General features: G+C 39.9%; 1 long non-coding RNA gene across 2 annotated transcripts in view; it reads left to right on the top strand.

The window, feature by feature from the left end:
• The window catches only part of LOC140212478 (uncharacterized), a 36386-nt gene extending 15329 nt beyond the window's left edge, over nt 1-21057 (top strand). Inside the window, exons 3-4 of one of the 2 annotated variants that reach the window (XR_011889727.1) lie at nt 2763-2803; nt 17452-21057. This is a non-coding gene — a long non-coding RNA (uncharacterized lncRNA). The remainder of the gene's footprint in view (nt 1-2762; nt 2804-17451) is intronic. The other variant, XR_011889726.1, reaches the window with a different exon arrangement.
• The last annotated feature ends 6398 nt before the right edge of the window (nt 21058-27455 follow it).

Raw genomic sequence — 27455 nt, forward strand, 5'->3', positions numbered from 1 at the left:
TAAAAGCTTCCACTGAGCCAAGGATCAGCTTTGCTTCAGTGAATGGCTTTTTCTCAGAATGTTGTAAGATCAAGTCCTCCTCTAGAGACTTGAAACAGAACCTGCAGATAGCAAACTAATGCTCCAGTGTAGCACCAACGAGAACAAAACTTTGAGTGCTGCCAGATGAAACCAAGTTTCAGATCACTATCTTATGTAGATAAAGAAGATTCCATGATACCATTTGATAAAGAATGCGAGAGTTCCATGAAAATTACCACAAAAAAATAGATACACATTCCTCAGTATTGTCCTGAATAGATTGAAAAGAAAAAAAAAATACTCAAGACACGAGAGACTGGGGATGCTGAGATCTGGATCAAGAAAACAAACTGCTGGAGGAACTTTCAGGACCAATGCAGAGTCTCTAAAAAATGTCAGTTATTCTTTTGCTTCTACAAATGCTGCCTGACCACTGAGCACTTCCCGAAGTAAGTTTTGTTGAAAAGAAAAGCTGTTCCTGAAATATTTGTCAGAGGCCAGGAAGCTTGTTGCGAAATGTGGCTGCATGTAAATTAGCTGTTGAAGCATTGAGGTCAGTTTCAAAGTTTTTCATTGACTGTAGCACATGAAATATATAAAAGCAATGCAACTGGCTTTCCTTCTTGTGTAGTCCTGGAGGCATTTTAAAAAATTCTGACAGTGCTGAAGGCCACTTGGTAACTATCTGTTTACCTGTATTCTCATGAGTGTTGGGTAATCACCTCCTGAAATCCCAGAGTTTGAGTTTATACAATTTTGCACTTGTGCTTATCTGGGACAAAGAAAGCTTTATCAATTAATCTCATCCTGATTGATAAATTACAGAACCTGGCCTCTGTACCTCCCTCTGCAATTGGATCCTTGACTTCCTAACTGGAAGACCACAATCTGTGTGAATTGGTGATAATATCTCCTCCTCACTGACGATCAACACCCTCAGGGGTGTGTGCTTAGTCCACTGCCCAACTCTGTCTATACCCATGACTGTGTGGCTAGACGTAGCTGAAATACCATCTATAAATTTGCTGACGATACAACCATTGTTGGTAGAATCTCAAATGGAGACAAGAGGGCGTACAGGAGTGAGATATGCCAACTAGTGGAGTAGTGTTGCAGCAACAACCTTGTACTCAATGTCAGTAAGACAAAAGAGCTGATTGTGGACTTCAGGAGGTGTAAGATGAAAAAACACATACCAATCCCTACAGAGGGATCAGAGGGAGAGAGTGAGCAGTTTCAAGTTCCTGGGTGTCAAGATCTCTGAGTACCTAACCTGGTCTCAACATATCAATGCAGCTATAAAGAAGGCAAGACAGTGATTGTACCTCATTAGAGTTTGAAGAGATTTGGTATGTAAAGAAATACATTAAAAAACTCTATAGTTGGACCGTGGAGAGCATTCTGACAGGCTGCATCACTGTCTGGTATGGGGGGGTGGTGGGGGCTACTGCACAAGACCGAAAGAAGCTGCAGTGGGTCATAAATTTAGTCAGCACCATCAAGTACTAGCTACAAAGTACCAGGATGTCTTCAAGGAGCGGTGTCTCAGAAAGGCAGCATTGATTATTAAGGACCTCCAGCATCCAGGGCATGCCCTTTTCTCATTGTTACCATCAGGTAGGAGGTACAGAAGCCTGAAGGCACACACTGAGTGATTCAGGAACAGCTTCTTCCCCTCTGCAATCTGATACCTAAATGGATATTGAATCCATGAACACTACTCAATTTTAAAATATATATTATTCCTGTTTTTGGTCGATTTTTAATCTCCAGTATACATATACTGTAATTTATTATTTATTTATTCCTTCTATATTATTTATTGCATTGAGCTGCTGCTGTTAACTAATTTCACGACACATGCTGGTGATAATAAACCTGATTCTGATTCTATTGGATTAGTTGATAAAGCAAGAAAAAAGTAATACATCTTTCCCCCCCGAGTCATCAAAACTCCAAAACTCATACTCTGCAGGAGCAGTATTCCACACAAATGGATTGTGGCACCTATGCTGCTGAACAAAAGCCTATTACTTTTCCAACTATAGAATCTTCCATCCATCTGTGTTGAGCATCTGCACTGGATAATGAACATGGATGTCCCTGTACCAGGTCGCATTGCTGAGTTCATGATTTTGCATATTTCTCCAATTGATTTGGCTCACCTCTTGAGTCCAGATTCCTTGCTATATGGGGTGGGGGGGAACGTCGACTCAGACCATGAGAGGCCTGCGTCGGGCATTTTCATGCCTTACAAGGCGCAGATTGGAAGTCTGTGTCGGGCACCACTCCTTGCACAGACTAGAGCAATGTGTGATTAAGTGCCTTGCTCAAGGGCACAAACATGCAGCCACAGCTGAGGCTCAAACTAGCGACCTTGAGATAACTAGACGAACGCCTTAACCACTTGGCCACGTGCTCAACACTATATAACTGTCTCCTAACTGGCCTCTGGAATGGCCCATCAAGACAATCAGTTCAAAGTTTATGGGGGATGACTATTAAATGCTCAATGCTACTGAACTATCTTGTGAAAAATTGAAATTTAAGAAAAGAGAAAATTTGTTAAAAACAGCTTGTGACAGTTTAAGGCAATGAAATTGAGAGACTGTTATTTCACAAAGGCCCCTCAAGGAAAGAAACTGTTACAATCAATATTTGGTTTATATCCCTTAATTTGCACAATGTATTTGCAATGTATTCACAACAACTTCACCTTGTATGTCACATCTTTGTTTCAGAAGACCTTTGGAACCTCCTGAGCATTGCATTTTTGCACTATGTAAGTAGAATTTTTCCTGTCCTTTGCCCAGCCAGGTGAGCAACGGGGCCCTGTCAGTTTATGTCACTGATGAAGCAGCAGTATAGTATGGATATATTGGCTGAAAAAAAAGACTTTTGTTTATACTTTTACACCCTAGACCAACATTAACTACTTTCTTGAGGTGTTGTCACATCATAATGTAGAAAAACAGTAACCCGTTGCACAAAGAAAACTCCAACAAACAGCAATGTAATATGTCAGGTCATGCACCTCAAAGGAAAGAAAAATTACCTAACTTTTCATTCAACAATCAGAAAGCTACACGGAAGTTCAAAGGCCAGGTCTGTGATTCAGAGGCTATGCCATAGGAAATGGCAAGGCAGGCACATAAATATTCACAAAAGAAAGAGACAACCTTGTATCTTTGCCAAAATTAAAGAGATGTTAGTCCCAGTTAAAATATAGTAATCATTAAAGCAGAAGATAGCACCACCTTGACTGACAAGCAAAAATAATTTGATCAGTACTCTAATTAAAGAATAGTTGTGAAAGACAGAGACTAACAGGTATGAAAGAAAATGGAACTGATGGTTCCTTCTGACATGTATTAGTAATTGGAAGGGAGATCAGAGAATAAATAAAGGGAAAATTTCTGGCCATTGTGATGTTCCCCAGAGAACTATACTATAACTTTAGTTGTTCAACAAATGGATCATAGACATCTTTGAGACTAGATATCTATATTTGAGACTAGGAGTCCAGACAAAGGACCTCAACCCCAAAAATCGACTGGTCGTTTGCACCACAGATGCCTGCTTGACCAGATCCTTTGTGTGGCTATATATAGTACCTTGCCAGCCCACATCTATATATGAATTAAAGAGCACAAATTCAGCTAGTTAGAAAGGGTTTCAAAGACCTCCCTTTCAAAATTGAAGTTTTTTTCTTGAGTAGTTTTCAATACTTGGATCAAAGTATGTGCAAGGGATTGAAAGTGACATGTACAGATCTACTCAGGTGCAAAGAACTGCCTTATTTAAAAATAAATCAGTCATAGAAATTGAGTGAATTCATAAAGTTGAAGCCTTTCACATTGATCAAATAAAGCACATTAATATCAGCTGGGATTCAGTGGTAACATTACAGCTTTGAGGTCAGTAGGTTCTGAGTACAGTAATCTAAGCTGACACTCCATGCAGTACTGAAACCACACAGAAGTGCTTTTAGTGAATGCATTAAACCAAGGCCTTTTCTGCCTCCTCAGTGTTTCTGCAGAGGAGCCTAAGGTGCCATCTTAAAGAAGAGCAGGAATGTTATGCCTGGTGTCATGAACAATATTTTTATGAAATCCGATTACCTGGTCATCATTAAAACCATTTGTGGCTTTGTACAGTATGATTTGCATGCTTCTTAGAATTTAAAACTGCTTCACTAACTAAAATGACTCTATCATTGAAAATGTCTTTTTAAATCCTTTCTCAACCTTTAATCCTAAAGTATTAGAAAGATTGCATTGTTCATTACAAGAAAAATTTGGATCACCCTTGAGAACATAATAAATAGGAACAGGAGTAGGCCATTCCATCCTAACTTCTTGGCATCCATCAGAACCTTCTACATTCATGCTATTTTTCTGAACTATTTCTATTTTCAATGATTCCCTTGATATGCAGAAAATATTTGTCTTTGTTTTGAACAAATGCAATGATTGAGTCTCCTCGGCCTTCTGCGGAAGAGAATTCCAAAGATTCGTTATGCTCTTTTTGAAGAAATTCTCCTCATCTTCTGATCATTTAGAAAGATTTCTCCTCATCTTGTTCAAGGTAGCCTACCTCCTTTAATGAAACTGTAAAATTATGTTCTAGACTATCTTATTTTATTGAGATACAACGCAAGACCTTCTGGCCCTTTGAGCTGTGCCGCCCAGCAACCCCTGAATTAACCCTAACCTAATCACAGGACAACTTACAATGACTAATTAACCTACCAACCAGTAAGCCTTTGGACTGTGGGAGGAAACCAGAGCACCCTGAGGAAACTCATGCAGTCACGGGGAGAATGTAAAAGCTCCTTACAGACAGCCGTGGGAATGTGCAAACTCCTTGCAGACTGTTCTGCCAAAGGGAATGGCTGTTGAGCCCTGTAAGAATTCCATAAGATTAAGAAATTCACTTATTCTTATAAACTCTGGAGAATACAAGATTAATCTAAGCATACTGTCTTCATAAGGCGATGTTAGTATCCCTGGAAATGACCTGGTGAGTCTTTGCAAGTATATCCTTAGGCCTACAGCTATTTCTGTCAATTTTTATAAAACTCTTCCTTGGATTTACTGCTGTCTGTAAATTGTCCTGTCAGCCTGCTGAGGTTTGGTACTTTAAAGGAATATATTTTATCTGCAAATCTTCTTTAAATGTTACATACCTCTTGTCTACCATAATACCTTCCTAAGTATTTTAAAATCAACAACAGCCAATGTTCCCTTCATATGTGCTAGTTTCCTTTGTTAGATTTAAGATCGGAGTTTTAGATTGAAAAAAAAATTACTTTCAGACTCATTGTGATGTTCTGTAGCATTATGGTCACTCCTCCCTAAATACCCCCTTTGTGACAAGATTTGTCAACTAAAAATTGCTTTGGCTGGTTCCTCAACATCATAATCAAGGATACTATCTCAGGTATATGATGTGAATTCATCCTCTACATTATACATGCTATTTTGACTTATCCTGTATTTACTGGAAGTAAAGTCACTTCATTACATCATGCCTATCTCATACATATCCATTTTCCTCATTTATGCTGCTGTCCTTTGCAGGTTTTTAGCTCAACTCAAACAGACTCCATTTTAACATCACGATCCAATAAGCCAAGATCATTTCACGTCACCATACTGATTTCATCCCTTATTTACAGCATCACCATTCTTCCCCTTTTCCCTTCCTAAATGCTGATTGTCTTGGGATATTGAACTTCCAGCGGAGTTCTGAACTGCTCTCAGTCCTCGGCCTTCTGCTATTTATGGCAACTTTTTCTGTTGCTGCAACACTAAATTATACACTTATCCTTTTACTACATCAATGTACTTATGTATGGCCTGATGTGCCAAAACGCTTTTCCACTGTATCTCAGTACCTCCAACAATAATAAATCAATTCCAGTTGAGACATAATGCCAATTAGGTCATGCCCATTAATGTCTATTTGTGCTATTAATTCACCCGCCTTGTTCCAAGTGTTTAGATGGAGCTCCTTTAATGTTAACAATTTTCTGTATTATGATCGCATTCACTCCTGGTCTTTGTTTAGGCACAGAGTCATACAACACTACAGCATAGAAACAAGCCCTTCAGCCCATCTAGTCTGTACCAAACTATTGTTCTGCCTAGTCCCATCAATCTACACCTGGACCATAGTCCTCCATACCCCTCTCACCCAAATACCTCTTAAATGTTGAAACCGAACCCACATCTAGTACTTCAGATGGCAGTTTGTTCCACATTCTCACCACCTTTCGAATGAAGAAGTTCCAGTTAAACCTTTCACCTTAACCCATGACCTCTAGTTCTAGTCTCATCCAACCATAATGGAAAAAGCCTGCTTGCATTTACCCTATCTATACCCTCCATAATTTTGTATACCTCTATTAAGTATCAAGTCTCCCCTCATTCTCTGATGCTCCGGGAAATAAAGTCCTAACCTATTCAACTTTTTCCTATAACTCAGGTTCTCAAGTCCTGGCAGCATCATTGTTTCTATTATTTGTTCTTCCTTCCTGAATTGACTTTGAAATTCCCATCCTATTGCCAAGTTAGTTTAAACCCTCAAAGCCCTGGAGGATAATGGTTCTAATAGTGTTCAGGTGTAATCTTCCTTGTTTGTTCAACTCTCACCTGCACCAGAAATCCAAAGACTGTCTTATTCCACACATAGATTTACTTGCCCTGTATTGTTGATATCTGTACTGATAAGCACATAGCATTTGGAGTGATCCTGACATTACTACTTTTGAAGTCCTGCTTTTTAATTTTCTACCAGCTTCACACAAAAAAAATCTATTAGGACATTGACCCCTTTTCTCCCTGTTTGCAGGGATCTCAACTTCTTTCTGGAAGCATTGCAGACAGTTAGTGAGATCCTCGAACCAGAGAGGCTTCAGATCCTCCCGGAGTCATGTGCACAGTCATAGGAATGCCTCCAACTATTGAACTCCTTATCCTGGTTTCTCTTTCCTTCCCCCCGTCCTGCGCAGTTGATCCTCTTGTACTACACTGGCGACACTGCCTCTGAGAGACCTATAGTAATCAAAAGGTGAAAGCCTCTCAGTGAGTGAGATTGACTCAAGGGACTCCTGTACCACCTGCCCCTCTCTCTCTCTCTCTCTCACTCACACTCACTCACTAGAACTCTCTGTGTGATGTAGTCAGCTCCCTATCCACAAAGTTTGTAGCTTCATCGATGCACTTCAGCCAGTGCCTCAGCTCTGATACCTGCAGTTCACACAACTGTACTGGGACACTATCTGGTTAAGCAGGAGATCAGAAGCATCCACACAATATGGGATGCCATTAGCACTAGGCTGACATGACCTGTCTTGCCTCCCTTCACTATCAACTTCCAACATTATGGGGAGGGGAGCAGTCTGACTGCCAAAGCTAACCATCAAAATCCCTGACTGGACGGGGCTTGGAGGGATATGGGCCAAACATGGGAAATTGGGACTAGCTGAGTCGGCACTGTGGTACTCATTAGGCCAAGGCGTTTGTATCTGTGTGATTGGCTTTATGACTTTGGGCAATATTGGATAAACAATGACTCTTTAGGGATAGTCAGCATGGTAATGTAGACAGTGACATAGGTTATCAAATACTACAAGGTGATACCGATCAGCTCGGTAGGTGGGCTGAGAAATGGCAAATGGCGTTCAAAGCAGCTCAGTGCGAGGAGTTCCATTTTGGGAAGTCAAAGTAGGGTAGAACCTTCACAGTAAACCAGGGGAGTGTTGTAGAACAGAGCCTTATGAGTAAAGTATATAGTTCCCTGAAGTGGAGTCACAAGTAGGCAAAGTGAAGAAATCATTTGAAAAGGTGTCTCCTATTTTATTTCTTTTGATTCATCATCACAGTTTTCATGGTGCTGATCTACAACCAGAATAAATGTAAACATCTGTACACTTAATAGCAATTCAATATAATGTCAAACTCATGACAGTAGAAATATAGTATCCCATTTATTTAAATTAATTGCAAAAGAAATCCATTAGCCTTTTTACAATTGACTGTAAAAAGCACTTTATTTGCTTTTAAGTGCTTTGTGGCATTCTGAGATCATGAAGAGTGCTACTTAAATGGACATCTGGGTATAAAAGAAAGGCTTTAGCACATGTTTGACAGATTTTGATGCATCATTCTTTTATTAAAAATTGTTATTCGCAGCCTGATATTTACAGACAGCTTCCTGAATTACCATTGATTAGCTAGAATTAACTAGGCCCTACCTTTATGTCTCCATCCCCATGCAGCTTCTGAGATGGGTGGTTGTTTTTCTGCATTTGCACAATTTGTCTTCTTTTGCACCTCGATTGTTTGTCGGTCTTTGTGTGTAGTTTTTCATTGTTTCGATTGCATCTCTTTGTTCTACTATGAATGCCTGCAAGAGAATTGACCTCAGGGAAGTATATGGTGACATGTACATACTTCGATAATACATCTACTTTGAGCCTTTGAACTTTGAATAGTACCATCCTGGGCATCAGTTGGGTGATCCCACAGTTCCTGCCACAATCCCCTTATAAGATGCCATTAAATCACAACATGGGCAAGAGTTATTTATACAAGAGCTATTGGCACTAAATTTGCCATCAGTGGCAAAGTGATGACACTCACCATTGACCAGTAGTTGCTACCTTTTTATCTCTAATAGTGAGAATTCCCCTGTTCTGACAATGCTGCTGTCTTGCATCATTTAAATGGGATATGTAGGGTTCAAGTGGTTGAATAGTCACTTCTGATAAGAAATTCTCACCAAAAGGAAAGCAGAGGGGTAAGGAAACAATTACAATTTTAAACCAACTTCTTAAACATTATGTAGAGTGCTAAATAACAATCTGATGATCTACATTGATACAATCTGAAAGAGAATAAATAAACTGCATTTTAAAAATTGACATATTCACTATTTAGTTTTTTCCATTTTAAGGAAATCATAAAGAATGCTCAATTTTTTTCATCAAAGGCAAGTGAATTTGCTAATTTATAATTGTGGCTTTTTATTCTTTTAACATTTACATTAACGTCATGTAATTTTGTGACAGCCAAGAGTATTTTACATTGGGATTACTTTAAAATACTTGAAATCCATTTCAGATCAAATTTCTCTTGATTCCTTTGGAGACAACTGCACACAGTGCAGTTTGTGGTACTGGTCTGGATCACTGGCAGCAATTTCACTCTTTCCAAGATATCCTGAAACTGTGTCCATCTCATGAAGAAATAATCCTAAGTATATTATTGCTACCACAGAATCTGGCCCACGGTGTCAGCAGTTTAAAATATTACAAATTGAATTTTGTGGATCCCATTAAGCCCTCAAAAAGATCCAATTACTGGCTCAGTTTTCTCCCTTGCCTTCCTCGCTTCAGAAACATCTAATGTTGTGGCTTCCTTCAATGGCTTCCACTAGTTCTATGTTTAAGAAATTCATTATCATTTATGCAATGAGTTGTCCACTTGATCAACCCTTTACTCTGAATGTCTATTTTTTAAGCTTCTTTTTCCAGCTTTCAAGCTGTTTGGCACAATAAAAGTTTTACTGGTTCAAACCATTACATCAACTTAAAAATGTCAGATAGGCCTCTGAAAGAGAAGTCAATCTCCTGTCATATACTAGAATTAATCTCATCATACAAATTTGGACATCTTCACTTGTAGTAATATTATCCCAGGATCTCTAGAAACATTCAGAGTATTCCAGATGAAATGTAATCCAAACCTTATATATAAACAATAAAACTTGTTTTGATTTTTGCAGCTTTGAAAATATATAGAACATTGTGTTCTTCTTAAGACCAGTGTGTCAACTTTAATATACAAAGCATTAGTTTGCACCAGACTGGAGATCATTAAACATAGGCACAGTCTAATGGCAAAAAGAATGTTTAATGGAAGCAATATTGTTGCTTGACAGGATAATAGAAACAAAAAATTATCTTTTAATTACTCTCAATTTCCTGTAAGATTCCCTTGACTTCAATTGCTGATCAAATTCATCCCAAGGAAAAATAGACATGAAGGAGCTGTACAGATTGTGCATCTGAGTGATCCCATTAAGCTGTTCTGGTTCACTGTAATAAAGGCTATGTTCAACAAGGTATTCCACATACTAACAACAATTTGCACTTATACAGAATCTTCAATGCAGCAAAGGATTCCAAGAGGATTTGCAAAGGTGTAGTCAAAATTTGATACCAAGCCACGTATAATATTAGGACAAATGAGAAAAAGATAGTTATAGAAGCCTTAAAGTGTATCACAAGGTAAAAAGAGGTGGAGAAACCAAAAAGTATGGAAAGAAAATCTTGGACAACTAATGGCAGTGATGAAAATAGAGGTTATTTAATTTGATTAATGTTGTCAACACAAGGTATAGTTTACCACAAACCAAGAGGTGTAGAAGGAATCATTCAATGAAATGTTTTGCATACTTGGACGATGTGCAAAAAATGCTGGAGGACCTCAACAAGACAGGCAGCATCTATGAAGGGGAATAAAGAGTTGACATTTCTGGCCAAGACCCTTTATCAGGACTGGAACAGAAGGGGACAGGTGCCCTCCACCACCCACCTTCCCCCTTACTAGTTTTTGTCTATCACTTGCCAGCTTGTACTGTTTCCCCTCCTCCTCCTTACTCTGGCTTCTGCCCTCTTCCTTTCCAGTCCCAATGAAGGGTCTTAAGCTGAAACGTCAACTCTTTATTTCCTTCCATAGGTGCTGCCTGACTTGCTGAGTTCCTCCAGCAATGTGTATGTGTGGCTCAAGATTAATGGCATCCGTAGAATCTCTTGTGTTTATGATTTGCATACATGGATATTGTCTGAATTTATCTGCAAGGAACAAATTTTCTTGCACTATTATAAAGGATAATCCTTTGCCCATCCAAAAACCTGGATCTTGCTTTGGGAATCACAGTGATGAAATCAGCACTCAGTTTCATTAAGGAGTAAATCTGGCTGTGATTTCCGATACTCCTGGCTGATCTGTAAAAGATAGAAATCAAGACGCTACCCTTAGTAACACTGGTCTTCCACTGGCTTTGCTCAAAAACTCATCGAGACTTGCCATTCACAAGATAATTAACCACAAAGGCAATTATGATTATGAGGACACGCAGTCCCCTTTTATTGTTATTTAGTAATGCATGCATTAAGAAATGATACAATGTTTTTCCAGGATGATATCACAAAAACACATGACAAACCGACTTAAAAACTAACAAAAACCACATAATTATAACATATAGTTACAACAGTGCAAAGGAGTACCGTAATTTGATAAGAACAGACAATTAAATGTTAATGTTATGCTTATACATGCAAAGTCTCTGCCCTTCAAATTTTAGATATTGATGAAAATTTAAATTTGTAAACTATTAGAGAAAATGCTGAAAGTACTCCCAACTCAGGCGGCACCAGCAGAGGGAGAACCAGAGTGAATCTGTCAGCCATGATAAATCTTCAGAACTATTGGCAACTTGAGATGTCAGCTTTGTTTCTCTCTCCACCAATCCACCCAAACCTGTTGAGTAATTACAGCATTTTTTGCTTATTCATATATCCCGTATCTGTAGTTTTTTTTTGCTTCTTGTTCCCTCCTCTCCAATCCTTCTCTTGATTTCACTTTTTGCAACATATTTAATATTCTTACACTTCCTAATTGAGACTCTGCAATTAAATGTTTCACTTTGATTGCTCCTTGCCCTGTTCTCACTGTTCCTAGATCCATTTAGAGCCGGGTTCCCAACTTGTTTTTATGCCATGGACCCCTACCACTAACTGAGGGGTCCGTGGACCGCAAGCTGGGAACCTCTGGTTTAGAGGGTGATGGGCTGCATAAAAGCCAACAGAAACTCTCTTGCCAGATATGTTTGTAATGGATGACAGATTTTCAGTGATGCTAAATCCAGGTCAAAAATTACATCTACAACATAAGAGAGGAATGTGCTAAAGGGAAATACTCACCACACCAAAAGGGACAATTGCACTTAGATGACATCTTGTGTAACAAATTTAAGATTCCCCAAAAGATATCGCAGCTGCTTCTGGATTACAATCTCTGTCATAATATAAAAAGGCAGCAGTCGATTTATGCACACTGAGCAGCCCACATACAGAACAGTGATGTAAAATCCATTGTTATGTTGCCAGTCGAGGATTAATTATTGATAAATGAGATCACCATCCCTTCCTTGAATTAGTGCTGCAAGCACTTTTATGACTGCTTGTTCCATTGAATGTCTCATCCAGGAATGAACACTGCCTTAGCATCAGGCACTGGATTCTCTGCCCAGAGTTTTGTCGCCAAAAAGGCGTACAGATTGGGGTGTGAAACCTATAGCTTTCCTCCTCAGAGATAAGGGACTACTCTGAGCGCAGACTCACCATTTATCATACTTATTAGTTGGGATAATGAATGAATGTATATCTTATAAACATAATTATTATTCATTTCTTTCATTGATTGAAAAACTTTGTAGAATCACCAAGATCACTATCATCTTATGGATTTCACATAAAGATGGCTGCAATCATGCACTTCGAACCTAACATACCAGTACAGCTCCCAGTAGACCCTGTAATAAAAAGAAATTCAATTATTCAGGGACTATAAATCATCGATACTATTAAAGCACTGGCATGGATCTTACAGTCAATGTGGAGGTAACATCTGAGTCTGTGTGAATTTTTACACCACAATTTAGGATATAATCAGGTGACCAAAGCAGGAGTTGGAACAGGTGATGTCCAGGGTTTGATGGGTCTACAATGATGCTGCTTGCTCGCTTCCTGACTCTAGATGCATATAAGTCCTGGATCGAGGGCAGCTTCACACCAATAATCCTTTCCGCAGCCCTGATGGTTCTTTGGAGTCTATTCTTGTCTTGTTTGGTAGCTGATCCAAACCAGACAGTGATGGACAAACAGAGAACAGTCTGGATTATTCCTGAATAGAATTGAATCAGCAGCTCCTGAGGCAGGTTGTACTTCCTGAGTTGATGTAGGAAATACAACCTCTGCTGAGCCTTTTTGATAAGAGTGTCCACGTTGGGTGTCCACTTCAGGTTCTGAGAGATTGTGACACCCAGAAACCTGGAGGTCACCACAGCAGACACAGTACTGTTGAGTATAGTGAGTGGGGGGAATATTGGGGGGCTCTTCCTGAAGTCCATTGTCATCTCCACAGTCTTGAGCGTATTTAGCTCCAGATTGTTCTGACCACACCAGAGGGCCAGCCATTCCACCACCTGTCTGTATGCAGACTCATCACCGTCTCGGATAAGGCCAATGACAGTTGTGTCATCCGCAAACTTCAGGAGTTTAACAGATGGATCCTGTGAGGTGAAGTCTTTAGTGTTTAGGGAGAAGAGCAGTGGGGAGAGCACACATCCCTGGGGGGCACCGGTACTGATTGTCCGGGTGCTGGAAATGATGCTCCCCAGCCTCACTTGCTGCACCCTGTCAGTCAGGAAGCTTGTGATCCACTGATAGATGGTGGGGGAGACAGTGAGCTGGGTGAGTTTGGAGTGGAGGATTTCTGGGACGATGGTGTTGAATGCTGAGCTGAAGTCAACAAACAGGACCCTCGCACTATATTTAGTTTCGGTTTTACACACATCAGCCTCTTTTGCTCTCGGGAAAACAAGCCCAGCCTACCCAATCTTTCCCCATGACTAAAGTCCTCCAATTCAGGAAACAAGCTGGTGAATCTCCCCTGCCGTCTCTCCAGTGCAACTGCATTGGCCTCTAATGCAGTGACCAGAACTGTTCATGTTATCGGGATGAGACATTATAATCTGTACTTCCAAGTTGAGGATTTGTTGAGAATAATCACTAAATTATCAAATGCAATGATGATAAAGAATCAATTTCATATTTAGGGCAAGATAAAGGCAGCAGCATTTTGGAGGTTGAAGTTTGAGATATAGACAATGTAAGACTTGGAGAGAGGAGAGAAAAGCAAGGGTGATGATTCCTTCAACTGATAAGCTGCAGGAGGACAATAAAAAGGCAGTGTTACAGAGGCAGAAGTAGGTGGCTGTTATGATGTGGCTTGAAACTAAATGCAGTCTGATAAAATGCCCAGACTGTGAACAGTAGTAAATGAATACTTGATAAGCAAGGGAGAGAGGGTGGCAGGAATTCAGAGCTGAGGTTACAATCAGGTCAGCCGTAATCTTATTAAATTGCAGAGCTGGCCTGAGGCACCTCATGGCCAATTCCTGCTCCTAACTTGTATGTTCATATTTAGCGTGTTCAGTGGCCGGAAGTCAATGTGACAGTGCTCTCCGATGTTAACCAGGCCTGAGCTTCGAACATTGTTTTCCACACACAATCTCTCACATTCAACAACATCAAAGTGAGATATTTCTACGAATAAATTCATCCTCTGGAGTTAGCACTAATATGGCATAAAGCAGTGACAGCAGCTTCGTATCAACCTCTCCAATCCTATCTACAATGGAAAGAATTTCAAGTGGCAGGATACAGCACACTGTCACTACCATAAAGAACAAAAACAAATTATGTGTACCTTTATGAGTTACTTCAATAGATTGACTTCAAAAAGAAAACGATGAAATTTTACAGCCAAAAATAATGGATGTGGATAAGCTTTAAATTAAATGTGAACCTATAATCTGCTAACTCATTGTGCTGTTTACAACAACATTGCTTGTTTTAATCAAGAAAAATGTATAGAAACAATTAACAACACAAAGGTTGGGGGTTTTGTGGATAGTCTAGACGGTGGTCAGAGGTTACAGCGGGACATTGATAGGATGCAGAGCTGGGCTGAGAAGTGGCAGATGGAGTTCAACCCAGATAAGTGTGAAGTGGTTCATTTTGGAAGGTCCAATTTGAAGACAGAATATAATATAAATGGTAAGACTCTTGACAGTGTGGAGGATCTGAGAGATCTTGGGGTCCATGTTGATTGGACACTCAAAGCTGCCGTGCAGGTTGACAGTGTTGTTAAGAAGGCGTATGGTGTGTCGGCATTCATCAACCATGGGAGTGAGTTCAAGAGCCGTGAGGTAATGTTACAGCTATATAGGACCCTGGTCAGACCCCACTTGGAGTACTCTGTTCAGTTCTGGTCACCTCACTACAGGAAGGATGTGGATACTATAGAGAGAGTGCAGAGGAGATTTACAAAGATGTTGCCTGGATTGGAGGGCGTATCTTATGAGAATAGGTTGAGTGTACTTGGCCTTTTCTCCTTGGAGGGACGGAGGATGAGAGATGACCTGATAGAGTTGTATACAAGGGGGCATAGTTTTAAAGTGCTTGGATGTAGGTACCAAGGGGATGTCAGGGGTAAATTTTTCACACAGAGGGTGGTGGGTGTATGGAATGCACTGCCAGCGGCGGTGGTGAAAGTGGATACACTAGGGTCTTTTAACAGCCTCTTAGATAGGTACATGGAGCTTAGAAAAATAGAGGGCTGTGCGCTAGGGAAATTCTAGGCAGTCTCGAGAGTAGGTTACGTGGTCAGCACAACATTGTGAGCTGAAGGGCCTGTAATGTGCTGTAAATTTCTAGGTTAACAATGATTATGGCCATGAAGGAAACAATTCTCAATTCTTCATTTAACTTATTTTTGAAGGGTTTGATATTCTTGTGAAATACCTTTCTGTCTGTAGTCAGTGTTTGCATATTATCATAATTTCAGAATCAGGTTTAATGTCACCGGCATATGTCGTGAAATTTGTTAATGTTATGGCAGCAGTACAGTGAAATACATGATAAATAAATATAGAGAAATAAAACTGAATTGCATGAAGTATATACGTGTCTGTTAAATAAGTAGTGCAAAAAAATCAGAAATTAAAAAAGTAGTGAGGTAGTGTTTATGGGTTCAATGTCGACTTAGAAATCGGATGGCAGAGGAGGGGAAGCTGTTCCTGTATCACTGATGGTGTGCCTTCAGCCTTCCGTATCTCCTTCCTGACAGTAACAATGAGAAGAGGGTATGTCCTAGAACCACCCTCTCTGATAAAAGGAGGTGTTACCACTGGAGATAATACATTGGAGCCATTCAGGAATAGGTTGTAGGCTTTAATTAATATAGCTATTGCTATAGGCTCATTTACAGTGATATTAGTTGGCTTTTAGGTGGAAGATTATGCTATTTCAAAGTACAAAATAAATTAATTATCACTCAAATTACATGTATGTCACCGTATACTAGCCTGAGATTAATTTTCTTGTGGTCATTCACAGTAAATAGAAAGAAACATTAGAATCAATGATAAACCACACAAGACAGAGAGTCAGACAAACAAAGTGCTAAAGACATCAAACTGCAAATACAAAAAGAAAAGAAGAAAAATAAATAAATAAACTCTAACTATTGAGAACCTGAGTTGAAGAGTCTTTAAAAGTGAGTCCATAGGTTGTGGAATCATTCTGTGTTGGGGTGAGTGAAGGTATCCCATCCAAATCACTGCCTGACGATTGAGGGGTAATAACAGTTCCTGATCTCGGTGGTGCGGAACTTGAGGCTCCTGTACCATTCTTCCTACTGGCAGCAGCAAGAGAGCATGACCTTGATAGTGGGGGTCCTTACTAATGGATGCTGCTTTCCTGCAACAGCGCTCCTGGAAACTGTGCTCAGTGGAGTGGAGGGCTTTGCCTGTGACGGACTGGACTGTATTTTTTTATGCTCAGGGGAATTGGTGTTCCTACAGCAGGCTGTGATGCAACCAGTCGGCATACTCTCCACGACACATCTATAGACATTTGTCTTAAGTTTTAAATGACATGCTGAATATTTGTAAACTTCTAAGAAAGTAGAGGTGCTGCCGTGCTTTCTTTGTAATGGCAGTTACACCTTGTACCCAGAGCAGGTCCTCTGAGATGATAACGCTGAGGAATATCAAGTTGCTGACCCTCTCCGCCTCTGATCCCCCGATGAGGACTAGCCTGTGGACCCCTGGTTTCCTCCTGTAAGCACAATCAGGTCTTTGGTTTGCTGATATTGAGTGAGAGTTTGTTGTTGTGGCACCACTCTGCCAGATTCTCAGTATCCCTCCTACATGCTGATGTGTGAGCACCCTTGACTTGGCCAACGACAGTGCTATCGTCGGCAAGCTTCAATATGGCACAGTGGCATCGGAGCTGTACTTAACCTCACAGCCATTAGCGTAAAATGAGTAAAGAAGGGGGCTAAGCAAACAGCTTTGTGGTGCCACTGCACTGAGGAAGATTGGGGAAGAGATGTTGTTGCCAATCCAAACTGACTCGGGTTTGCAAGAAGGAAGTTACACAAGGAGGTATCGAGGCCAGGGTCTTGGAGCTTATTGATTAGTTTTGAAGGGATAATAATATTTAATGCAGAGCTGTAGTCAATGAAGACTATCCTTAATAAAGATGTATTTATCTTCACTATCCAGATGTTCCAGAGCTGACTGGAAGAGCCAATGAAATAGCATCTGATGTTGTCCTGTTGAGACAGGAGGCAAACTGGAGAGGATCCTCAGGCAGGAGTTGATGTGCTTAATCACCAGTCTCTCGAAGCACTTCATCATTGGGGATGTAAGTGTGCTAATGGATGATAGTCATTGAGGCTGGTTACCACGTCCTTCTTGGGCACCTGAAGGATGCTGTCACGTCAGCCTCAGAGACTGAAATCACAGGGTTGTCGGGGGTTATGGGAGTTCATGAAGGTGCCACCACGTTTTGACAGTCAAAGCAGATCTCTCCAAAAATAAAAGATTATTCTGTCAAACAACTGTGGGCTATCGGGATGAAGCCAAACCACCTTTTAATGATATCATGGCCGATCGATGAATCATCTTTTGCTCCATTTCCATTATACCTGTGGTATGAAAATCTCTTTCAAGCTCGTATTTGTTATTTGCATGGGACAGTTCCAGTTTTCTACTGCTACATGTATTTAGAACTGTTTTCTAACTTTACTCTCAAAGACCTGGCTCTTAGTTTTAGACAATTCCTCAACCTGTGGAAATAGTTTCTTTTTCTCCACTTTAACAAAAACAGAAATGGTAGAAACACTTAGAAGGTCAAGCAGATGTCTTCTCCAGCATTTTCTGTTCTTCATTTCAGAACCCTGGCATCTGCAGGTTTTTGATTTTCATTTCACTTTTCAATACTTAAAACTTCAATCAAATCTCTTCCAGAAATACAGCCCTAAAATGCATCATCTCTCCTCTTGTAGAGTAGAGTTGATGAACGTGAAGGAGAATATTTTGATTCAGCAAACACTCCACTTTCTAAAAATTAAAGTTACATTGAGTTTTGAGGACTAGCACAAGTAATTTCTCCTTTGTTCATAGTTAATGTGGTGCATCAATAAGTGCAGATAGCAAAATGAAAGAACAGTAACACACACAAATGCTGGAAGAACTCAGCAGATCAGGCAGCATCTATGGAGAGGAATAAACAGGACTTCATCAATAAAAGAAGTAACTTTCTGCTTTCTTTCCATATATGCCCAAAACAACACACTCTACAGCCTTAACAGAATAGTAAGTTTGTTCAACCAACACACATCAAAGTTGCTGGTGAATGCAGCAGGCCAGGCAGCATCTCTAGGAAGAGGTACAGTCGACGTTTTGGGCCAAGACCCTTCGTCAGTAGGTTTGTTCTCAAGTTTGTATTGAGAGCATGACACGAAGATAGTCTATTGCCTGAACAAGGAAAGAGTTTTGTTCCATGTACTGTGTATTATAGTGTTTTTCATCTGTCTCTATGTGGCCTGTAACTTGACCGACAGTTACTGTATAACTGGCAGCTCTGCCTGGGATACAATTCTAGGACAGTACATTTTCCCCCACTTTACTCATCTCTGTAGATCATGTGAATCTGTTTGGGATCATATGTAGCAAAGAGTTTCCCCTTTGGGTGTAATTGCTGATCCAATCACTAATTACAACACCAACAAAAACTTGCATCGGTCTGGTACCATTAATGTAACACAAAATCCCAAGGAACATCACAGGAGAATTATCCACAGGCAGCTGACAGAAATTAATTGATAGGTATCAGGACAGGTGACCAAAAGCTTGGTTAAGGAGCTGAGTTTTTGAGGAGAATCTTAAGGAAGGAGTGGTAGAGAGGAGGGGCGAATGAAGGAGGTGATTCTGGAGCCTAGGACTTCAATAGCTGAAGGCACAGTGGCCAGTGCTCATTAAAATCAGAAGAAAACAGGAGGCTAGAATTGAAAGATGAAAGGTTTGTAACACCAATGAAAGACACAGTAATGAAGGGGAAGTGTTTTCTTAAAGTGGATTTGAATTATATTCAGATTATAAAATCAAAGCAATGTTAAAAGTGGGAGCCAAAGTAGATCAGCAGGCTTTCACCATGTTAAATAAATAAATGTTAAAGTGGGTTAAAACATGCAGCTCAGATTTTATCCAGTTTTCATCTGAATCTCATTTGCAAATCAATATTTAGCAAATCTTCCATCATCTCATTCAATTAACCAGTGTTCAGAACATGATTAATTTTGTAATCTTAAAAATGTTCCTTAATATATTTAAGGCTTGTGACCTGGTGTCATTTAAATAATTCAGTATAAAATGGATCTATCATGAAAAAATTATACATCAGTCTTGTCTATTGCTGCATGCAACCTAACAATAAATAATTGAGTTAAAAGCTTTACACTAAGACACACTACACAGATCCTCAGTAAATGTTTTTTTTTAGAAATTATAGTAGTTGAAGATGGAAGATTTGTCACATGAAATAAATTATTTTAGGAGTAGCATGAATTACCCATAAAGCCACACAGCATAGAAACAGGCCATTCAGCCTGTTGAATCTGTGTTAACCATCGAGCCCCCATTTACCCTAAGCTCATTTATTCTTGCCACATCCTTTTTAGCTTTTCACAGATTCTTCCACTCACCTAAATACTTGGGGAAGTTTACACTGGCCAGCCGTACATCTTTGGGAAGCAAGAGGAAACTGGAGCACAGGGAGGCAACCCCTGCAGTAACAGGGAAAACATGTGAACTCCACGGTCAGCTCTAGAGATTAGGACTAAACCTGTAATGCAGCAGCTCTACCAGCCACTGCACAGTGCTGCCAAGCACAATTAATTAAAATTCTTAAGCTGATAAATTTAGTCTGAGTATTGCAGCCGAATTCACAGACTTTCATTCCAACAGTTCCTAAGTTACTAGAACGATCATACAAATGTTTTTAGATAAAGCAAGCTTTTCAGCTTGCTTGAGCACCAAGACATAAGTCCTTGAGACAAGGTTGCAGATTTAAGCCATTTGGCTAATTGTGTCCACTACACTATTCCATAATGGCTGATTTATTTTCCCTCTCGATCCCATTCTCTTGCCTTTTCCCCATAACCTTTTACATCCTTACTAATCAAGAAACATCAACCTCCGCTTGAGATATACCCAATGACTTGGCCTCTACAGCCGTCTCCTGCACTGAATTCCACCGATTCACTACCCTCTGGCTAAAGAAATTCCTTCTCATCTGTGTTCTAAAGGGACGTCATTGTAATCAGAGGCTCTGTGGTCCTAGACTCTCCTCTTGTTGTACACTCAAAATACGCCTTTCAATATTTGGTATGTTTTAATAAGATCCCCAGTTCTTCTAAACTAAGCTAGATAAATACGTTAACTAACGTGTTCACTCAAAAAGGAGCAGACCTGCTGAAAGGTCACCTTATTAAGATTTATATATTTGTGTATGAGTGAATATGCAACAGCTTTGCTGATCCTTACTGTTCTAAATTTACATAAGATTACTAAAAGAGCTAAAGGAATAACGTTCTAAAATAAAACCAATTGATTTTGTCAGTGTAATGTGTGCCACCTGGTGTTGATTTAACCTGTGCTCATTCAGGTTTTTATGAACATGATTCTCCAATCCTGTAATCCCCTGGAGATACCAGGCTCCTCTGATTCTGGTCTCTACATCATCCCTGAATTTAAGTTACATAATTTTAGGCTGTGTCTGCTCTGATTAAATTACTAAAGCTCTTGAATTCAATCTCTAAATCTCTTCTTCCTCATTCTTCATTTAAATAGTCCCTTAAAATCCACCTCTTTGATCAATAAATATTTCAATATTTTTAAATGTTTTTACTTATTATTTTTATATGAGCATACTTTCAATCAGTGGCTCAATATCAATTTTTCGTAAGAATGTTGGGAACGTTTTGCTACTTTATAAAGAATTGTGCAATAATCTGAAACGAGAGCGAAATACAAATTAGGATCAGGATTCGACCATTTGGCCTCTGGGGATTGCTTCACAGTTAAATCATGGCTGATGTAACTGTAATCTCCAATCCCATCTGTCTACAGTAATAATTCAACCTCCTGCTTTTCAAAAATATATACACTTGTACTTTAAAAATTTACAAAGACTCTGCTTCCACCACCCTTTATGGAAGTTCCAATAGAAATCACCGGGAGGAAATAATTCTCCTCCTCTAGTTCGAAACAGACCGTCCAATATTTTTTAGTGACACCTAGACCTAAATTGCCCCATAGAAACATCCTCCCAGGATATTACACATTTCCGCTCCCTCCTCCCTGCTAAACTCCAGCAAATGTGGCCTGTCCAGCCAGGGCAATGTACTTATAAGAAGCTATCAAGTTTCTACAGCAGACATCAAAGTTAGAATTTCTGTCATTAAGGAAGTTGAAAACTTGTTAATGATTCTCCAATAGATAATACTCCTTTAGATTGTGCACCCGAATGCCACTGGGGCTAAAGATTAGATTAGAATTGCCACATTCCAGCCAATTGTCACCCTAGCGCAGTCTCACTCTGGAGGAGACCAAGAGCAGCCACTGACTGAGGGCAAAATTCACCTTTTAACATAGAAACACTGCCAAATAAGGGCAGGTTGAAAGTGAACTCTCTTGTAAGGATGATGTTGGCTTTAGTCAGAAAAGCTGCCCCCTGAATCTTGTGCTACCAGGATTCAAAGGAACCCTTTCCTAAAGATGAAAGATTAGCCTTATCTGTCATATATATACATTGAAACATCAAATCATGCTGTAAAATGTGTCATTGGCATTAATGTCCAATACAGTCGAAGAACATACTGGGGGCAGATTCTAAGTCTGTCGAAGCAGTGCTGCCAGGATAATCAAGGACACGACCCACCCAGCCAACACACTTTTCGTCCCTCTTCCCTCCGGGAGAAGGCTCAGGAGCCTGAAGACTCATATGGCCAGATTTGGGAACAGCTTCTTTCCAACTGTGATAAGACTGCTGAACGAATCCTGACCCGGATCTGGGCCATACCCTCCAAATATCCGGACCTGCCTCTCAGTTATTTTTTGCACTACCTTCCTTTCCCTTTTCTATTTTCTATTTATGATTTATAATTTAAATTTTTAATATTTACTATCGATTTGTTCTCCAGGGAGCGCGAAGCGCAGAATCAAACATCGCTGTGATGATTGTACGCTCTGGTACCAATTGTTTGGCGACAATAAACTAATGTGAAGTGTCACTATCCTTCCAATGCCAATGTAGCATTCGTACAGTTTACTAACCCTAACTGGTACATCTCTGGAATGTGGGAGGAAACCCAGGCACCCAGAGAAACATGGGCAGTCACTGGGAGAATGTATAAACTCCTTATGCACAGCAGCAGGAACTGAATCCCACTCTTCCAATCACAGACAGAATGAAGTGTTACATTAAACTGCTACCCTACCATGTTGCCCCATTTGAATGAACTTGGAATTTGTTTTCTGAGTCGTACTGTCCTCAAGCTGCTGTTTGGTAATGGCATACAGGTCTTTAGAAAGCATTTGCCACCCTATCGGTTTGAATGCAAACAGTGACCGCCAGTGAATTGTTCGACTGCGGGAGCCGGATCTGCTCCAATGTTCTCGTGATCAGATACAGTACTCCCGTCTCCAGTAAGGGAAGATCAAGGACAGCCATCAGCACTCTGCAGCATGCTGCTTATGGACATGCTGGTGACAGTAGCATTTCCCTTAGCCTCACTCCTGACTATTCGTGTAGGTTGATTGCTCAAGTCTCCAGAGTGGGGTTTGAGCCCACTGAATTCTGACCCAGTGCTACTCACTTTCAAGAGATGGAAAGACGAATGGTAGGTAGAATTAATTTTGGACTTTTCCAACAAAGTGTTAGCACAGCACTATGGGCCTAAAGTCTAGAACATGGTTTTACAGCTTCATTAAAGGAGGTAGGCTGCGTTGTACAAGATGAGGAGAAATCTTTCTAAGTGCTAAGTGGGCTAGCAGGAGAGGAGGAGAATTTCTTCAAAAAGAGCATAATGAATCTTTAGAATTCTGTTCTTCAGAAGACCGAGGAGACTCAATCATTGCATTTGTTCAAAACAAAGATGAATATGTTTCTGCATATCAAAGGAATCAATGGGAAAATGATGTTCATGCCACCAGGTTGAAGGCTGCCCAGGTGGAATACGATGTGTTCCTCCTCGAACCTAAGAGTGACCTCACCAAGTATTGCTTTTAGTTTCTGTGCAAATTAGGCCACATTTTCAGTTGCACACACTAAGTGGTTTCAATATTCAAACCCGGAGCTCTGGGTGAGAAGGACCACGGACAGCCAATGCCACACTCTCCGTTTACCACCAGCAGTCAAATACAAATTTCTTTCTTTCTTTTGCAATCCTTTCATTGATTTTCAAGTTCATAAACATAACAACAATACTAGTATAGAAAGATTGGGATTACTTTATTGGTAATTAGCATATGCCATTAGACAAAGACAAGACAAAGGAGCAGAAGTCGGCCATTCGGCCCATCGAGTCTGCTGCGCCGTTTTATCATATGCAAATATAAACTACAGATTACACAAGTGTACTAAGCCTCCCAAACTCTTAATGTAATTAAACATGATAAAAAAAATTGAAAAAAATTTCAAGGAAAAAAAACCCAAATTAGAAAAGGAAACACAAAAACTAAACTAAACTGAATTAAACAAAACTAAACTAAACGAAGCTGGGCTGTTACATTACATCGGATACCATCATTAATGAAATTAACTCTGCTCCTCTGTCCATATATTTAAGGTTAATTAAAAGGATTCGGAAAAGGGCAAGTTACATCATATGAAAGTGTTGAATAAATGGTCTCCAAGTCTCTTCAAATTTAACCGAAGGATCAAAAGTGACACACCTGTTTTTTCCAAATTTAAACAAGATATAGTTTGGGAAAACTATTGAAATGTAGTAGGAGGATTAATCTCTTTCCAATTCAATACAATGGAATGTATCTAGTCATTAATGTAACAAATGCAATCATCCGACGAGCTGAAGAGGATAAATAACTATGTTCCATCATTGGTAAACCAAAAATTGCCGTAATAGGATGAGTTTGTAAATCAATACGCATACCCTCTGTTATGGATCAAGCCTTTTTGGTATGGAAAATGAAGGGTATAACATGTTTTTGTGACTTATTCTTGGATAACTGTTTCATGTCTTTTGAACAGTTGTCTGATAAATATAATTTGCCCAGATCCCATTTTTTTTAGATACTTACAAATTAGAAACTTTTTAAATACTACGCTACCTACTTTTCCGAGTTCATATCTAACTGATATCACGGAAAAAATTCTAGGTTTAAACCCTTATCAGAAGCAACTATTTTTGATATGATTATGAAAATACAGGTATATCTGATAAAATTAAGAATGAATGGGAAAGGGAACTTCAACTTCTCTTACCTATAGAGAAATGGGAGAAAAATTTCTAATGAGTTAACGTTTCCTCTATATGTGCTAAACATACGCTGATACAATTTAAAGGTGGTGTAGAGGGCCCACATGTCTAAAGATAAACCAGCTCGATTTTACTCTCGTACAAGTCCTGTCTGTGATAGATGTCATTCTGAGTTAGCTTCTTTGACTCATATGTTCTGGTCTTGCCCTCTTCTGGAAAAATGTTGGAAAGACATTTTTGATACTATTTCAACAGTTTTGCGTATTAATTTACAATACAAATTTCTATTGCATTGCATTTTAAATGCCTTTTCAAATCATGCAAACAATACCATTATCGCCCACTAGGTGGCAGTTAGTCCCACAAGATAACACGTAGATATAACAAAACACCCTGAATCTAAACTGCCCTTATACTAACAACTAAAGATGTTTACCTAAATCAGTGCCAAGTAAGAATGCAAGGTTAAAGGAGTTCAGATTCCATCGAAGTTTATAGGGTTGAAGGATGGATATATATGAATCCAGGGAAGAACAAAACCAAGGAGAACTTTGAAAAGCAACATGAGAATCTTTAAGTGAGATGTTGCTTAAGGAGAAGCCTGTGAGAATTAAGAAATGTATGAAGAGTGGGTAAATTTGTGAAGTTGAGAAGCAGGTAGCAGAATTTTGAATGACGTCGAATTTGCTGAGAGGAGGAGAAGGGAGATCAGTCAAGTGTGCTTTGGAACAGAGCAAAGTCTCAGCAACTGACAGGGTTGAGCAAGGTTTACAAAGTTCAAAGTAAATTTATTATCAAAACATGTATATGTCATCATATACTACTCTGAGATTCACTTTTGCTACTGACATTCACAGTAGAACAAAGAAACGCGATAGAATGGCAAACAACCAATGTGCGAGAGAAGTCAAACCGGGCAAATATAAAGTAAGCAAGCAAATAAATAAATAATTTTGAGAGGCTGGTTCAGGACCTAAGGCTGTTGTAACTCCTTCCCAGCAGCAGCAGTGAGAAGAGAGCATGGCCTGGATGGTGGGGGTTCTTGATGATTGGCAAAGCTTCCTTGTGGCAGTGCGACTTATGGATGTACTCAAAGATGGGGAGGGCATTTCCTGTGATGGACTGGGCTGTATCCACTACTTTTTGTTGCCTTTTCTGTCCTTGGGTACTGGTGTTTCTATATCAGGCCTTGATACTAGTCAGGATACTCTCCAATGTGCATCTATAGATGTTCGTCCAAGTTCTGAATGACATGACAAATCTGTGCAGACTTCTAAGAAAGTAAAGGCACTGAAACACCTTCTTGTAATAACACTTACATTCTGGTCCCAGGATATATCCCCTGAAATGATAATGCCAAGCAATTTTAAGTTACTAACCCTCTCCAACTCTGATCCCCTGATGAGGACCTCTAGTCTCCTTGTCCTGCAGTCAATAACCAACTCTTTGATTTTGCTGACATTGAATGAGAGGTTGGTATCGTGGCACTATTCAACCAGATTTTCAATCCCTCTCCTATATGTGGATTTGAATTAGAAAGAGGCGATAGCACTGATTTCTGTCCTTGGCGTAACATTTGACACAAGCGAGAGCCTGCTTCCATTCCAGTTAGTTTCTGGAGGTAGAGAAAGGGTTGTGAATTTGGGAATGGAGTTTGTGAAAAGGGCCGAACAGAATGGGTCAGTTTTTCCCAGTTCTCCCAGAGGATATTTCTGTTCAGCTAACGTTATATATCAGCGAGCCCGACAGATAGCAACAGGCTTAGAGTGTCACATGACAGGCTACACTGAAACAGATGCTAGTTCAACATCCTGCTGAATTTCTGTCATTGGGTCAGGTTACACAATTTAACACCATCCTTTCCAAATGCACGAAACACAGTGTGGATCCCAATATTAAGGCAACAATCTCCAAACACTAATCATCATTCCTATAATATATCTAGTAGCTTATTAAAGGAGCATTAACAGCCATCAGTGGAGCGATATGTTCATCCTGTAAGATGTGGGCGATCAGTGAAAGTTCAAGTATCCCTGATGACAACATCTGCAGGAGTTATGTCCCGTTGCAGCTCCTCTCAGAATGCAGGGATGGGCTGGAATGGCAGATGGACCCAGTGAGAAGCATGCAGGAGGCACAACGTGTTACAGTATAGACTGGAGTTTCAGGGAGGTTCAATCAGAAGATCATTAAGGCAGATGGCTGGAGAAGCTGGCAGATAGTGCAGGGTTTCCCCATGGCTGTTCCCTCCTGAAATAACCCTTTTAGATACTGTTTGGTGAGTGGAATGGCTTCTTAGAAGAATATGAGATGGGGAATTTGCCTACTGAACAGAGAAAATGTCACATTAGCACTTAGAGAGGACATCATGGAGGGCTCATTCCGTGAGGCAATGGGATTGAACCCAAAGATAGGAAAGGCACGATCACTGTGATCAAGTTATACCATACGTCTCCCAATAATCAGGGGGCGATAGAGGACAAGATGTGTTGACGGTTATAGAAAGATGTTTAAAAACAGAATAATTGTAGTGAGTGACTTTAATACCCTGATATAGATTGGACTCCCTTAGTGCCAGAGGTTTAGCTGCAACAGAATTTGTTAGGTATATCAGGGATAATATCTTGACACAGTTTGTAGATGATCCAAACAGAGAAGGGCCACACTTGGCATTATAGTGGGAAATGAGCCTGGAGCTTTAGCAGGAGAGAATTTTGGGAACAG

Source organism: Mobula birostris, chromosome 19 (genome assembly GCF_030028105.1).
Source record: "Mobula birostris isolate sMobBir1 chromosome 19, sMobBir1.hap1, whole genome shotgun sequence".
NCBI lineage: Eukaryota > Metazoa > Chordata > Chondrichthyes > Myliobatiformes > Myliobatidae > Mobula > Mobula birostris.